The sequence below is a fragment of the Podarcis gaigeae genome (assembly GCF_964106915.1).
Source record: "Podarcis gaigeae genome assembly, chromosome: 5".
In the NCBI taxonomy this organism is placed as follows: Eukaryota; Metazoa; Chordata; class Lepidosauria; order Squamata; family Lacertidae; genus Podarcis; species Podarcis gaigeae.
The window spans coordinates 75,979,243-75,994,922 of record NC_139681.1 but is presented as its reverse complement, the minus strand read 5'-3'; positions in this window follow the sequence as shown (position 1 = coordinate 75,994,922).

The window sequence follows — 15,680 nt, the reverse complement described above, 5'->3', positions numbered from 1 at the left end:
CATTGTTCTGGATAGTATTATTATTATTATTATTATTATTATTATTATTATTATTATTATTATTATTATTTTGCTCCTTTGTAGCAAGTGGGGTGGGGTCGAGGTTCTTTGCAACCATGTGAAACAATAGATTTAATTCATCATGGGATATTGGTTGTCGCATACAAAGTACTCGATCGGAGACATTTTTAAATTATAATTCTGCAATAATTTGCAGTATTGGGGCTGCTCTTGCAAAATTGCTTTGTTTCAAAATGCACTCATTCACCCCCGCTTTAGATTGCAGTTTTATTACAGCTGTAGAGCTGGAAACAAGCCAAATTACATACATTGATATTTTTCCTTCGTAATCAAAGCATGATAGGACATCTTAAACAATAGGAGAGATTTCCACGGCAAAATTCAGCGGCAGTACATCTTGTGTAGAATATTGTGGATAATAAAACCTCCCATTTTGACGTGTTTTATAGTCAAATCACACCCTGTGTGCATGTGCAGACAAATATGTACAGCGTATGTAGACAAATGCAAAGAGGGTAAATCATATTGATTCAGTGCTGGTCGGAAATATGTCTCTTTCGGTTTTGTGCTGCTTTTGAAGTACTGCCTAAAATCAACTCTGGGCTTCAAAGGGATGGGATTATAGCCTTTATCCAGCAATTAATATGGTTGAAACTCAGAATGTCAGCACCTGACAACTATCCAGACCGGGCAGTAGCTTGGTAGGGGTCCAGTTCCCCTGAAGAATTGGAGTTTACAATAAAATTAGTGCATAAATAGATTGAAATATTGGGAGGGGAGGGGAAAGAGCATACAATTTCTAATGTCTAACGACCTGTCTCTATTTTGACATGAAGGGGAGAGAAAAAATGGTGGTGTCCCTTGACCTTTAACCTGCCTTATCCACCTAGATCATTTTAATCTCCCACCAACTGTTAAGCAGAAAGAGTGCTATTAAAGAGAAAGCTATTCCTTTTGCCTTCTTACATAGATCAGATGACAACCTTCCCAAGTCCCTCCTCTCCGTCAGAGTTCAAGGGTTCAAAAATGGTCAGGATATCAAGGAAGAGTACGCCAGCAGGATGCAACAAGAAAGAGTTCTGAGCACTTTTTTTTCTTTTTAATGCAGAGTAAATAGCTAGACCGACAAATAAGATATTTTGTTTGTGTTTGTGTGAGGGTGGGTGTACACACACACATTGAAATTTTACTTCTGACTACTTTTCCCTCAGAAAGGGTTATAATTTTAGGGGGGGATGCAGCGTTTGCGATCATCTGAAACGGCTCACTTAAGAAGGCATTCAAGAAAAATCGAAGAACGTGACACGACAAATTTTTTTTATTAAAAAAGGAGTTCTTTACACAGATAGTAAATAACACAAGCATGCATTTAGGTACATGTGTAAAGCATGAATAATTTATGACCTAGCCATGATACCTCTAACGTACAGCTGGGCTATGAAATCTTTCCTAGGAGGTAGCATAAAATGCGGAGGGGGTGAGCTTCTTGCAGTTCTGTGTGTGTGTATATGTGTGTATATATACATAGATCTATATGCATAGCCTTGTGAAGCTCACATTTTTAACTGCACATGTTGGTTGTGATGGCATCATGTGTTTCTTCCTAGATCTTCCACTGGCTTTGATGAAAACATTCCAGGTGTGTGGGAGTGTGGGTGTGGGTGTGTGGCTTGCTCAAAAAACTCCCCAATAAGTGAGCGAGACATGCGAAGCAACATGTTTAATTTATGAAAATCCAAACTTTGTTACTAAAAGCAGCCGCAAAACTCTGCGTTGATGGAGGCAGGAGGGAGAACGACTGAACGGCAGAACTTTAATCATGACGATGCTTTGTTGGTTGCTGTTTGTAATACAGCAGGCTACCATAAATAATGGACAAGAGGAGAGAAAGAGATTTTATCTTTTTGTATCCTAGTGGTGGTTGTGTCCAGCAGCATTAGTCAGTGATAGGTGGTTAATAAGAACCATAAGACACCAGAAATCAAAGGCTTCAAAGTGCTTCTTGACTTGCTATTTCACAACATGGCATGGCATATGGATCGTCAGGATTGCAAGGAGCCATACATGCACAGGAGAGACAAAAATAAGAGCTTTGCTTGCTGTTTTGACCACAGTAATGCCTTTCGCCGAAGAGACAAGCTGTTTTTAAAACTAAAAAGCCGCTTGCCTTTTCCGCAATAGAAATCGCTAAGCAAAAACAACAAGAAAAGTTTTGGGTGGGTGCATAGGCTTGGAGGCAAAGAAGCCTGAGCAGAATTCCACTTGTACAATAGGGCTTCCCTAAAATATGGTCTGAAGCTCAACATCAAAAAAACGAAGATCATGGCCACTGGGCCCATCACCTCCTGGCAAATAGAAGGGGAAGAAATGGAGGCAGTGAGAGATTTTACTTTCTTGGGCTCCATGATCACTGCAGATGGTGACAGCAGCCACGAAATTAAAAGACGCCTGCTTCTTGGGAGAAAAGCAATGACAAACCTAGACAGCATCTTAAAAAGTTGAGACATCACCTTGCCAACAAAGGTCCGTATAGTAAAAGCTATGGTTTTCCCTGTAGTGATGTATGGAAGTGACAGCTGGACCATAAAGAAGGCTGATCGCCAAAGAATTGAAGCTTTTGAATTATGGTGCTGGAGGAAACTCTTGAGAGTCCCATGGACTGCAAGAAGATCAAACCTATCCATTCTGAAGGAAATCAGCCCTGAGAGCTCACTGGAAGGACAGATCATGAAGCTGAGGCTCCAATACTTTGGCCACCTCATGAGAAGAGAAGACTCCGTGGAAAAGACCCTGATGTTGGGAAAGATGAAGGGCACAAGGAGAAGGGGACGGCAGAGGACGAGATGGTTGGATAGTGTCTTCGAAGCTACCAGCATGAGTTTGACCAAACTGCGGGAGGCAGTGGAAGACAGAAGTGCCTGGCGTGCTCTGGTCCATGGGGTCACGAAGAGTCGGACATGACTAAACGACTAAACAACAACAACAACACCTCCTTGTGATCCTTCAAAACTTCTCTGGACCACCAGGGACCCTCTGCAGTGACATGGGCACTGTGAAAGAGGGCAGAAACCAGGAGACTGCCTTGCATCAGTGCAAGGGCCTTTCACTTATACAAGAACTAGTTTCAATCCCAATCTATGTTCTCTCCTGTAGGTGCATGTTCTTTCCCCCCTATAATGAGGTCGACACCTTATCTAAAACATAACATGCTGAAGATCCATCCAGCATCTCTCTGCTGTGTTAGCATGAAGAGCAAGTTCTTGCCTGGATGTAATATTTGAACCCCTACCTAGCAATGCTTTCTGCACTACATTGACATAATTAGTAATTCCATTCCTGGATTTGCATCAAAATACACTACAGATTGGCCTGTTACCTGAAAACAGCTGCTCTTCACACTGCCTTTTACCTGGCAGCAGCCAGCCTCGATCATTAGCTGAGGGCCAATGTAAATGTTACCTATTCCAAATGGGACTACCCCAAAAAAAAGCTTTCACTCACAGTGGCATTCCACACGGTGGGGGCAATATTTCAAAGTCTGTCACCCCAAGCTTTAGTGGCATTGCACACTGTGGGTGGCGGTGGACCTTGGGGTCTCAAATTTCAATGGTGCCCTGTGCAACACAAAAATTCAGTCTTCCCTGCCTCTCACACTACATTCCAAGTTACAGTTGTGTCATCTCCTGGGGCACACCCGAGGCTCTGTTCCAGGTGCAGCTGAACCTGCCATGCTCCCCTAAATCCACCTCTGCTGTGGAAAAGTGAAGGAAAATAACAGATTTCAGAAAGCAAGTGTCCATGAGTGCAAAATGCCCAAAGTGTCCCACCCTGGCCAATAACTGCCATGGTGACATCTTCATTGGACTGCAGTAAGCAAGTACAAGAATGGTCACTTGAGGAAGCAAAGCTGGAGAGATCCTATCTAGGAAAGAGAAGTCTGTGGCATTTCAGATGAGGTAGAAAAATGATTAATGATAGATAGATAGATAGATGATAGATAGATAGATAGATAGATAGATGATAGATAGATAGATAGATGATAGATAGATAGATAGATAGATAGATAGATAGATAGATAGATAGATGATAGGTAGATAGATAGATAGATAGATAGATAGATAGATAGATAGATAGATAGGTAGGTGATAGATGATAGATAGATAGATAGATAGATAGATAGATAGATAGATAGATAGAAAAGTAGATCAATAGATGATGATTAGATGGATAGATAGATGATAGATATAGATGATAGATAGATGATATCGTAGGTTAAAATTTGTTCCCAGTTAGGGTTTGGTGACAATAATAGACTGAAGAAAACCCCCAAGAGGAATAGTGTGATTCCCACTTCAAGTGTATAAATGACCATCGTCTTCCCAACTTTTTAAAAAGCAATCATACACCCCAAATTGGTTATTCTAACATCTTTGTACTCTCATGTTCTGTCTTCATCCCTGTCAAAGCATTCCTGACACTCACTGGTGAATCAGATTTACTGAGCCAAAGCTTCTATACTGGCAATAACCACCATCTCGGGTGAGGAAAAGAAGCAGAACAGGATACAGAGTTTTTATGTGGCATAGAATTGAGAGGACAGAGGGTGATTCTGATGAAGACAAGATGGCACATCCTCCTAAGGCCCTTTTCAGCTATGGAGATAATTGGGGAAAGCATATGTGTATTGTAGCAAGCAGCCATACCCATTTGAAATAATCTAATTAACGAGGAGCAAAGCAGGATAGCTATAGCTATGCCAGCACAAGCTGCTCTATGTGCCAGGTGTGGCCCTCTTGAGTTTGATGAAGCACAACTCCCATCATCCCTAGCCACTGACCATGCTTGCTATGGCTGATGGGAGTTGTAGTTCAGCAACATCTAGAGCAGGCATAGGCAAACTCGGCCCTCCAGATGTTTTGGGACTACAACTCCCATCATCCCTGACCACTGGTCCTGTTAGCTAGGGATGATGGGAGTTGTAGTCCCAAAACATCTGGAGGGCCGAGTTTGCCTATGCCTGATCTAGAGGGTTAAAGGTTCCCTGCACCTGCTCACAACCATGCATATTTACCGTACATAGGTGCAAGCAAGTCTGGGGGTTTCATTTAATGTTTCAAAATGCAAACACAAGATATGTTTTCACTAGATCAGGAATGGAGCATCTCGCTCACTTTTTGGACTAGTGAGCATGTTTTAAATTTTGAGAGAGTGCTGTGGGGACAAGATGACTCCCATGAAGGCACAGCATAACACAAAGTCACAGAGAGTATAGTCATGGTGAAGATTTCCCCATAAATGTATTTCCATACTAGAAGATGTTTAACCTGTTGAACTTCTGCCTGCCATGTAGCTGTGAAAGGCACAAAAATCCTGTTTTCCTTCTGTGCCAACCCTAAACCAAAATCTAGGCTGCCATACTGTCTCATTTATATGGGAGTAAGCCTCATTAAAGGGGACGTGGGTGGCGCTGTGGGTAAAACCTCAGTGCCTAGGACTTGCCGATCGTATGGTCGGCGGTTCGAATCCCCGTGGCGGGGTGAGCTCCCGTTGTTCGGTCCCAGCTCCTGCCCGCCTTGCGGTTCGAAAGCACCCCTAAGTGCAAGTAGATAAATAGGTACTGCTTTACAGCGGGAAGGTAAACAGCATTTCCGTGCGCTGCGCTGGTGCTGGCTCGCCAGAGCAGCTTCGTCACGCTGGCCACGTGACCCGGAAGTGTCTTTGGACAGCGCTGGCCCCCAGCCTCTTAAGTGAGATGAAAATGCAACCCCAGAGTCGGTAGGGGCAGGGGTACCTTTACCTTTAAGCCCCGTTAAACATGAAGAGACTAATTTCTGAGCAGGCGTGTCTATCATTTAACTGTGAATTAACTATACAGTAAATTCTTAATTGGTGCCTGCTCTTCAGCTCCTGCTCAGCTAGAGACATGCCCAAATCTCTTTGCAAAGTATTCACATTTGGCATTGAGGTGGAGGGGATTCTTTAATATTCACCCACACTTATTGTGTTGTAGTATTTGCAGAAAATAAGTTCTAGGGAGTACCTGATCTGAGAAGAACCCACCACAGGCTGCTAGAGGGATATGAAGGGCAAACTATGGAGTTTCCAAAGAGTAAAAAATAAAACAGAAGCAGGAAAAGTACACTAAAGGGGTGGGGAAATAGCAGCTCTTTAAGGCACCGCAGGTTCCCATTGCCTTGTGTCCAAACAACTCACTCATCAGTCTCAGCTCTGACTTCACTCACTGGCTAGTGAGTGGGAGCTCACTCACTGGGAGCAGCTAGGCTGGTTCAGTTCACTGATCTGGCAACCCACAGGTAATCTGTGGCCCTCTAAATGTTGTTAGACTCTAGCTCTCATTCACCCCAGCCAGGATAGTCAGTGGTCCAGGAAAATGGGAGTTGTAGTCCAGCAATAACTGAAGTGCCTGAGGTACTCCATCCCATGCTCATACTCATCTCCTTACTTTCTCAATAGATTTCAATTCTTTTGTTCTTGCATATTTTGTTTGAGATGCCCATACAGTCTTTGTTTGTGTATTCCATAGCTGTTCCTGCTGTGGTTCTCACTGTTTCCTGGATGCTAGGTTAGGTCCAGTCGTGGACGACTCTGGGGTTGCGGCGCTCATCTCACTTTATTGGCCGAAGGAGCCGGCGTACAGCTTCCGGGTCATGTGGCCAGCATGACTAAGCCACTTCTGGCAAGCCAGAGCAGCGCACGGAAACGCTGTTTACCTTCCCACTGGAGTGGTACCTATTTATCTACTTGCACTTTGATGTGCTTTCAAACTGCTAGGTTGGCAGAAGCAGGGACCAAGCAACGGGAGCTCACCCCATCGCAGGAATTCAAACCGCCGACCTTCTGATCAGCAAGTCCTAGGCTCTGTGGTTTAGACCACAGCACCACCCGTGTCCCTTCCTGGATGCTGGATCACTATCAAACAACAACCAATGGAAGGATACAAACAGAAACAATGAAAAAAAGTAACTTGTATACAATACTTGTATGCAAAATGACAAGAGAGAGAGAGAGAGAGAGCAGGATTTGGCTCCTTGATTCATTGGTAGTAGCAATCTTAGAAGAAGAAATTCACTGCCATGATAAACTATTTTCACGCTTTGCAAAAGGCATTCTTTATGGAGCCACCGCACTGTCAGTGTGGTTACAATGGGGAGTGGACAGAAGAATGCCAGACTTTCGTTCAGCACTGTGAACGCGAACACAACAAAGTATTGTGCCTGCTAACAGCAATCTCAATTATGCAAGTTTCCTTATGCAGCCAGCACAGCAGCGTCCAAACGCTGGAGGGAAGGATCTGTGTGCTTTGAGAAACCCTAAGGTATGAAGAACTACAGAAAAGAAAAAAGAATCTTTTGGGGGAAACTCTCAGAAGAGGAACCCCCAAAACTAGAGCCCAATGAGGACTGACAGTATGCTGAATGGCTGCTGGGGGAGGAAGAATGGGATGGGGTACAGTGGTACCTTGGTACCTGAATGGCTTGGCTCCCGAACAAATTGGCTCCCGAACGCTGCAAACCTAGAAGTAAGTGTTTGCGAAGGTTTTTCGGAAGCCGAACGTCTGATGCAGCTTCTGCTTGAGTGCAGGAGGCTCCTGTAGCCAATCAGAAGCCACAACTTGGTTTTTGAACAGTTTTGGGAGTCGAACGGATTAAGTTTGAGAAGCAAGGTACCACTGTATTCTCTAAACAGTGGATGCTGGCTCATTAGGACGAGAGCGCTATTGCCCCACCAGCATTAGTTCATGCTCAGACACCTGCCTGCCTCCTTATAACCAGTCCATGGGATGGCACTGCTATGAGCTTCCTCCTCCTTAGTGCAGCCCATTGTAGAACTCAACAGGAAGGAGGATGGAGACCAACCTAGAATTAGCTGGCTTTGCCTATCATTGGCTCTGGCTCTACCTGTCATTGGTCTGCCTGCCTTCCGACTTACCAGTCCCAATGGGCACCAGCTGCCAATGATTCTAAAATAAGACATGGCTGGATAACTGGAACCCTGAACAGGAGCACTTTACCTGCAATGTTTAGTTGCAGATGCCACCTGTATCTAATGTTTGTTAATGGTAGCTGCTCAAGTCCAGATCCAGTCCAGAACCCAATGAAGATCAACTATGAAAAAGTATCCTGGTTAATTGATAGGAAAGTACTCAAACTGAACATGGCTGCTAAAGATGGGGAAGGATAGATAATAAACTGAGTTGTGCCATCCCCAAATTCTTCAAAATGTTCCTTTTTTTTTAAGAGTATAAAACATGACCAGGTTCTCAATAGCTTGAGAAATCCCAAGTTGTTTAGTGAACTACAGCTAGCTTGTTCCATTGCATTTGGATGAAGGAATCTTTAATTTTGAAATTCACTGCCTCTCTACCATTACAAGACCCTCCAGGGCAATGATCTATCAAGTTCTGACTGTCTCAAACTGTTTGTGCTGGATTCAGCATCTATCACTCCTCTGACTTGCTGCACAATCAGCCAAGAAACAATAATTTTCAATTAAGAAACCTGGAGAAGACTTGGGGACTTGATTTATGGTGCATGACTAATTACCAAATAGCTAGTCTAATGAAAATTAAGCTCCTGGTTACTACAAAGATTTAACTTCATTTTCATGAAAGGATGTTGATATGACACAAGATATAATTTACTGAAATGTTATTATATGTGTTAAGACAATAAAATGCTATAATTTGTAATTAAAATGATCTTATTCTAATTGCATATCAATGCAGTATTTACAATATGAACAGTTATGTCACAATACTTTTTTGAGTCCCGTCCCCCCCCCCATCATATATCTAAAGGCAATAAGGCCCCTCTGACTAGCTTCACTCGCTCATTCATTCTCTCACTCCAGGCCAAACTACATGTTACGCTGGGAGATCTGTGATTGATCTCCCGGCTTTTTAATTTCTTTTTACTGAATGCAGATGTGGGAGCTGTTAATTTGGTTGGGGAAGCAGCATGGGGGCTGGAGGTGTTTAACACTTTCACTCTGTGACATTTTCCTGATCTACATTGCCCCCTGCAAACACCTCTTTGCTGGCGGAGGGAGAGAGGAAGTAGTGGTGTATTACAATACACTCGCCCATATCATTGCTGCATTTTCCCCCTATAGAGCAAATAACTTGAGAAGAGTTTATGTAGAGTTGGAAAGTGGCACGGGGGGGGGGGGGAGTTAAACACCCCCAACTATTAATGCACACAAACATGCACATCTCAGATGCAGAAACATATAAGGTGTGCCTGGAAAGTTCGGTGAATGGTCACAGAAATCGGACAGCGAGAAATATTCGAACATACCTTACAGGTCTTCAAAGTAGGCCCCTTCCGACACAATGCACCATTGACAACGTTCGTAGAACTGTTGGAAACTTCTGGAGAAGTCTTCTTTTCAGTTCCCTCGTCACAGCAGCTTGGACATGTGAAATGTTGGAAAATCTGTGCCCTTTCAGTGCAGATTTCGGTTTTGGAAAAAGAAAGAAATCCGGTGGGGCCAAATCAGGAGAATATGGAGGGTGGGACAACTCAGTAACCTCAGTAACGATTTCACATGGAATATGCAATTCTTCCACCATCATTCAGACGGACAAACGTCAATCCCGCATCAGTGACTCACAAACTCTGTTGACATTTGCCGCCATTCTGCTCATCAACGATCTGCCAGACCAAGGGTCACCTTCGATGGTTTGCCGCCCTTCACAGAAACACTTCACTCATATACTGTCTTTCGAGTTACAGCTTCATCTCCGTACACAATTGTGAGCATTTTATGGGTTTCCAATGCTGATTGTATGCTTGAATATTTCTCGTTGTCCGATTTCTGTGACAGTTCACCAAACTCTCCGGTCACACCTTGTATATCTTCTGGCATAATATGATGTTTGGTTCTCACTGCATGGATAACATCATCATTTGTTTCGTCACAAGGTGGCACGGAACTTAGTTGTGTTTGTGAGGAGTTGGGGATTTCCTGTTGTGGTTCTGTTCTTGACTCACAGAGAGAACAAATTTCCTGCCTAGCTTCCTGACTGGTGTCACTTAAGCCTTCCATGACACTTGCTTTGGTACCAAAAGGTTTGTAGAATACCATAACTGCCAGGGGATATAATAACAACCGATATACATCTGGTGTATGCAGACACTGGTCTTGTTTGGTACCACCACTTTGAAGGAGGCTGAACGTGTCTGTTCAACAATTAATTCCCCCATAATGCAATGCCAGTGAGCCACTCTTGGTATGTGGTGGGCACATTGAGGGTTGAGGTACATGGCCCACCGAAGTGACTACAGAGGGCATTTTGAACCAGGGCCACCTTAGCCATCCCTTTGTGCAAACCAGCCCTCCAACCTGTGAAATGGCACCCACAAATTCTTGCCTCCCTGGTCCTCATTCAAATAGCAGGACAGATATGGTGGCTGGGCTTCAATCAATACTTATCAGTTCTTTGACCCTGAGGGTGATAGTCAACTAAGGGTTACTCGGAGTAGACTTATTGAAACTAATGGGCCTAACTTGTTCATTCATTTCAGTGGGTCTGCTCTGAAGAAAACATTGTTGAATACCACCCCATGTTCCACCAGAGTCATCACTGTAGTCACTGGACTCCTCATTGGCCCTTTCAATGGCACTGCCAATCCCCTTCAACACTGCCATGGGGACAAACCCTTAAAATGTTGATATGGGTTTGCAGCGTTGCTTGGATAGCTCAGTTGGTTAGAATGTGGTCTGATAACACCAAGGTTACAGGCTTGATCCCTGTATGAAACAGCTGCATCGATCTCCATTGCAGGGTGTTGAACTACATGATCCTCAGGATCCCAAAGCTATGATTCTATGGTGTGTGTTGGTTTTTGTTTTTTTTAGTGAGGCAGCTGGTAATCATGCAGTCCAGAACTTACACGAAAGGGGAAAGGAAGGGAAACTTACGTAGTACATGCAGGAAACCATTTGCATCTTTAGAAAGCCTTTATGGGATTATTCATTTATGGTCAGAAGGACAGCTGGCAGCCAGAAAGGAAATTTCAAATATGTTTCATTTCCTCCCTGACCCATTTATATTGAGGTTTGTTTGAGTAGATGTGCCGATCTGACAATGGGCTGAAATTTCAAGCGATTCTTTTTCATCCTTTTCAGCACTATTCTGAAGCTAGTTTATTGATGCTCAAAGCATCCATGCATAGAAAAACTGTAGATCTGGGGTTGCCAACCTTTTGGGGCATGTGGTTACATCTGCAAGCTGCAGCAACTGTTGTAGATGTTATTTTTTATTGTTGTATTAATGGTTATGATAACAATGTAATAATAGCCTGCTTGACCAGGCCAATGGCCCATCTAGTCCAGCATTCTGATCTCACAGTGGCCAACCTGATGCTTGTGGGAAACCTACAAGCAGGACCCAAGCACAAGAGCCTTCTCCCCTCCTGCACTTTCCATTAACTGATATTCAGAAGCATGCTGCCTTCAACAGTGTAGGCAGAACACAGTCATCAAGGGAAGTCGCTCCACCTCCTTGATCATTTTGGTCACCATTCTCAGAACCTTCCCCAAGTCTACAATCTCCTTTTCAGTGCTATTTATCTAGAACAAGAAGTACCAGAACTCACCATGAACACCTCCCTTATTTCCTTATACAGTCATGCCTCAGGTTACAGGTGCTTCAGGCTGCATATTTTTGAGTTACGGACCACTGAAACCCGCAAGTACCCGAACGGGTTACTTCCAGGTTTCGGCAGTCGCACATGTGCAGAAGTGCTAAATCGCGCTTTGCGCGTGTGCAGAAGCGCCGAATTGCAACCCGCGTGTGTGCTGATATGCCGCTGCAGGTTGTGAACATTGCAGGTTGCGAACGTGCATCCTGCACGGATCATGTTCGCAACCCGAGCGTCCACTGTAATGGTAATGGTGTCCACCTGAGAGGTGCCGAAACTGAATTCCAGTGAGTTCCAGCTGGAAAAAAAAGTCCTGATCCTTTTTAAGGTGATGTATTTTATTGATTGTACACCACTTTGTGAATTGATTGCCTCAAAAAGTGATATAGAACTCTCTTAAATAAATAAATAAATAAATAAATAAATAAATAAATAAATGCCAAAGCTTAAACTTTTTTCCTTTCTTTTTTTTAAGAATCTTGGTCATGGATGACTCTGTATTGCCTTCTGGTTTTTTATGGCATTTCCCCTTCACTTTATAGCACGGAATCCAAAGATATAAACACTTAAAACATATGTAAATTTAAACTACTGTGCTCCTCCTTTTTTAAAGAAAAAGAAAAAGTTTGAGTGGTGATTTGTGCTTATTTGCATTCTTTATATTATTTCATTCAGAATATATCTTATTTCAGATAAAGTGTAAGGAGGTGCTTTCCTCTCTCCCCTTTTCCTCAAGAGTTCTTGCACTTCTGCAAACCTTGGGGATAACCTGATCCTGGTGAAACTTCCCCCTTGTCTGCTGCTGCTTGCTTGGCTACACAAGCAATGGTACTCAGTGCCTTAGTGTTGGAAATAGGGGCAATGATACACTGATGTACTTGTTTTGCCTACCACATGAAGGCTGGCGGAATCTGATTCCATGTAGCAACTGCTCCACACTAAACGTACTGCAGTGCAGTGAGCTTGCCATAGCTTGTAATTACATGCTTCAGAATACAAATTTGTCCAGCTCTTAATACCCTGCTGTGTTATGAACTGAATGACCACCAGCCAAGTTCTCTGCTGGCTCAGAAAGCAGAATGTGATTTTGTAGCATGTGTGGTCACTGTTCTCCAGCAGACCAGGTGCCCAAAGCCTGCCATTTTGTAGGGCCATGTTCTGTAATCTGAGACCCGTCGCTATCTCTGAAAGGTTTTAGATTGCTGTGAAATTACATGAACCACAAAGCCAGCTAACTTGTAGGACTTTTTCATATTCACCCTTCGCTCTCAATGAAACTCTCGTCAGTCGCTGGGAACTATGTAACCAGACCAGCTGCCCAATTTAGATTGCTTTGGTTTGGCATGTATAGTTTCCATTTGGGCCGGTTCTCTTGATTGCTCCATGCAAATATTTTATGTAGTTGCTGTAATCCACTTGATCTAGAAAGCTCTCTTGTTGCTGAGGGTGTCTGCTTGGGGAGGGAGGAAGCAGCTAGCGCTGAGAAATCTCAGGAAGCTATATGATAAAGCACATGTATGTAACACTACGGTCCACCTGTGTCAACATTAAGAACTCTCAGAAAACAGGTGAGCTTTACTCATTAAGAAGTCTTATGATTACTAAGCCACTCTGACCAAGCTGCCCATCACTAAACCCTGCATCTATATTACAGGAGACCAGCAGGAATCTGTGGCAGTACCACATAATCTCACCATAGGTAACCCACGTAACAAGATGGTCTACACATTTCAGCCATGGCATGGAATAGTCACTGAGGGTTTTCACACTGAGGCTTAAAGTGCCTTTGCAACTCATATATGAAATCTACACCATGCAAAAAGTGTTTCTGCTGGCCTTAAGGAAGCTGGCAGCAAAGGCTGGTAGTTACTTGGAAGAAAACCTGTTTGCTTTGAGTAGAAGAGAGCCGTTTACCAGCAGGAACTGAAAAGGGATACATCTCAGTGGAGTATTGGACTGATGTGGCAGAAATAGGGATACAGTTCTACAACAGAACTGACTTTCAAGAGACATGTGTCAAATTGCAGCATTAAGCCTTAATCACAGCTAAGGGTTTAATATCCCATACTGAATAACAAGTAAGTTTGGGGCTCTTCAGTTAACTATAACGACATCAGGGACAACAAGCCCCTGCGTGGTCTCCCTAGGCCACGATCCCAGCTCAGTTCACACCCCCTCAGTGGCTCTGCTCTATGCCCTGTGCTTTTGAGCTGTGATATTGCTTACTTGTATGGAGGATGGCTATACCTCCATACAGGTAAGCATGTGCATTTGTAGAATCCTATGGCTTCTATGTGGCTGGGAGGTAAGATTGCTCTGCTCACTTTTGTCTTTGACTCCCATCCACAGATTTCCCTAGGAAGGAACATAGCCCTCATCTGAAAAAAAAAATGTTCCCCACTCTTGTTCTAGGCTGGCTGAAGGAGTCTTTTCAGATGCTACAGCATGGCTGTCAATCTATGGGGCAGGGGAGCCACAGTCACATATATGGGAATTTTTTGTTGACTAATCTACGAAGAAAGCCATGCATGACTATTTTGATTTTCTTCCACTTCCCTGTAGGATACTGATTAGCAACTAAACTAAGAAACAAGAGATACTGTACCAGAAACAATCAGGATGTCTGGAGAGGTAGATAAATATACTAATTATTGAAAGAGAGTAGATGGCTAGTTGGGGGAGCTCAATCCCCAACCATTCCTAAGCTGAATGATGAGCACGCTGCCTAGAAGCTAGCCTGCTGGCATCAGCTGCTCCAGCATTATGAAACATAGAAGCAGGCAGGCAGCCCCAAACTAAGTGCTCCATAGACATCAGTCAACCACATTTATAAGAACAAAATAGCAAGCATCCATCTAATATACACATGTAAAACTACCAGGTTACTCACCTTAAAAAAGGCAGCCATCTCTCTACACATCAGCCAAGAAATTTGCCCTATAGCCTCTGCTGACCTTCATGGTCAGGAAGTTTAAAAGCCTAAGGGCTGGGCATTAAACCTGAACACAATTCAGATGGCAAGTTTGGGTCTTCAAAGCAGGCATTGTTTTACATGTGGCCAAAACAACAACAAAATCCTTAGGGCGGTAAGTATGGTAGGAGTTAGGTTAAGGCTGTACTGTAAGGTAGATGGAAGGAGGAGAAGGATGTGCTCTGGCATAGTTTGGAGCCCTCAGAAGTGTAGTCATCAAGGCAGGACTTTGGGGCAAGAATTTGTGGGCCCAGTTCAGGATGTGCAGAAGGGGTCACCAATGCAGCAGGTCTTCGGATCACATTTTGAAAGAAGTGAAATAATACAAATTACCATCTATCCAGAGAGCCACCAAAAAACCATTTGCCATAACAGCACCACTCTGTTTCTTTCTGTCTCTGTCTTTGTCCCCCTCCCCAAGATCTCACACCTCATACATGACATTTCACAGATTGTTATTATTATAAACAATGAATCTGTTCCCCACCTTGTCCTCTTCATCAACTTGCCTAACATAACTACCTGTTTTTTGTTTGCAGACAGATTGTTTGCAGACAATTAGCTAGATTACTGCATTCCCAAACTGAGGTGGCTGAGGAAGGCTCTCCCCACTAAATTAAAATCAAAGGCACAATTCATTTTTACAGCCACAAGGTTTCCTGATGACTGGTCCTTAAAGGAGTACACCCCAGCATGTGTCACTGGTCTGGATACGCCTCTTGTAAAAAGGCCTCATGTAGAGAGGTAACCTGGCTCTGCAGCATATAGGCAGACAGTGCAGATGTTAAATGTTGTCAACTATATGCCCCCAACAACAGCCTAGCCATTGCGTTCTGCACTATCTTGCTGCTTCTGGACCAGGCTCACAGGCAGCTCCACATACAACACACTACAGAAATTCAGATTTGAGATTACCAGTGCATGGACTACAGCGGCCAAATTATCCTGATCTACAGAGTCCAAATTATCCTGATCTACATAGCAGTAGCATCTGCCATGTACTGTAGCAGATGAAGGCGGTA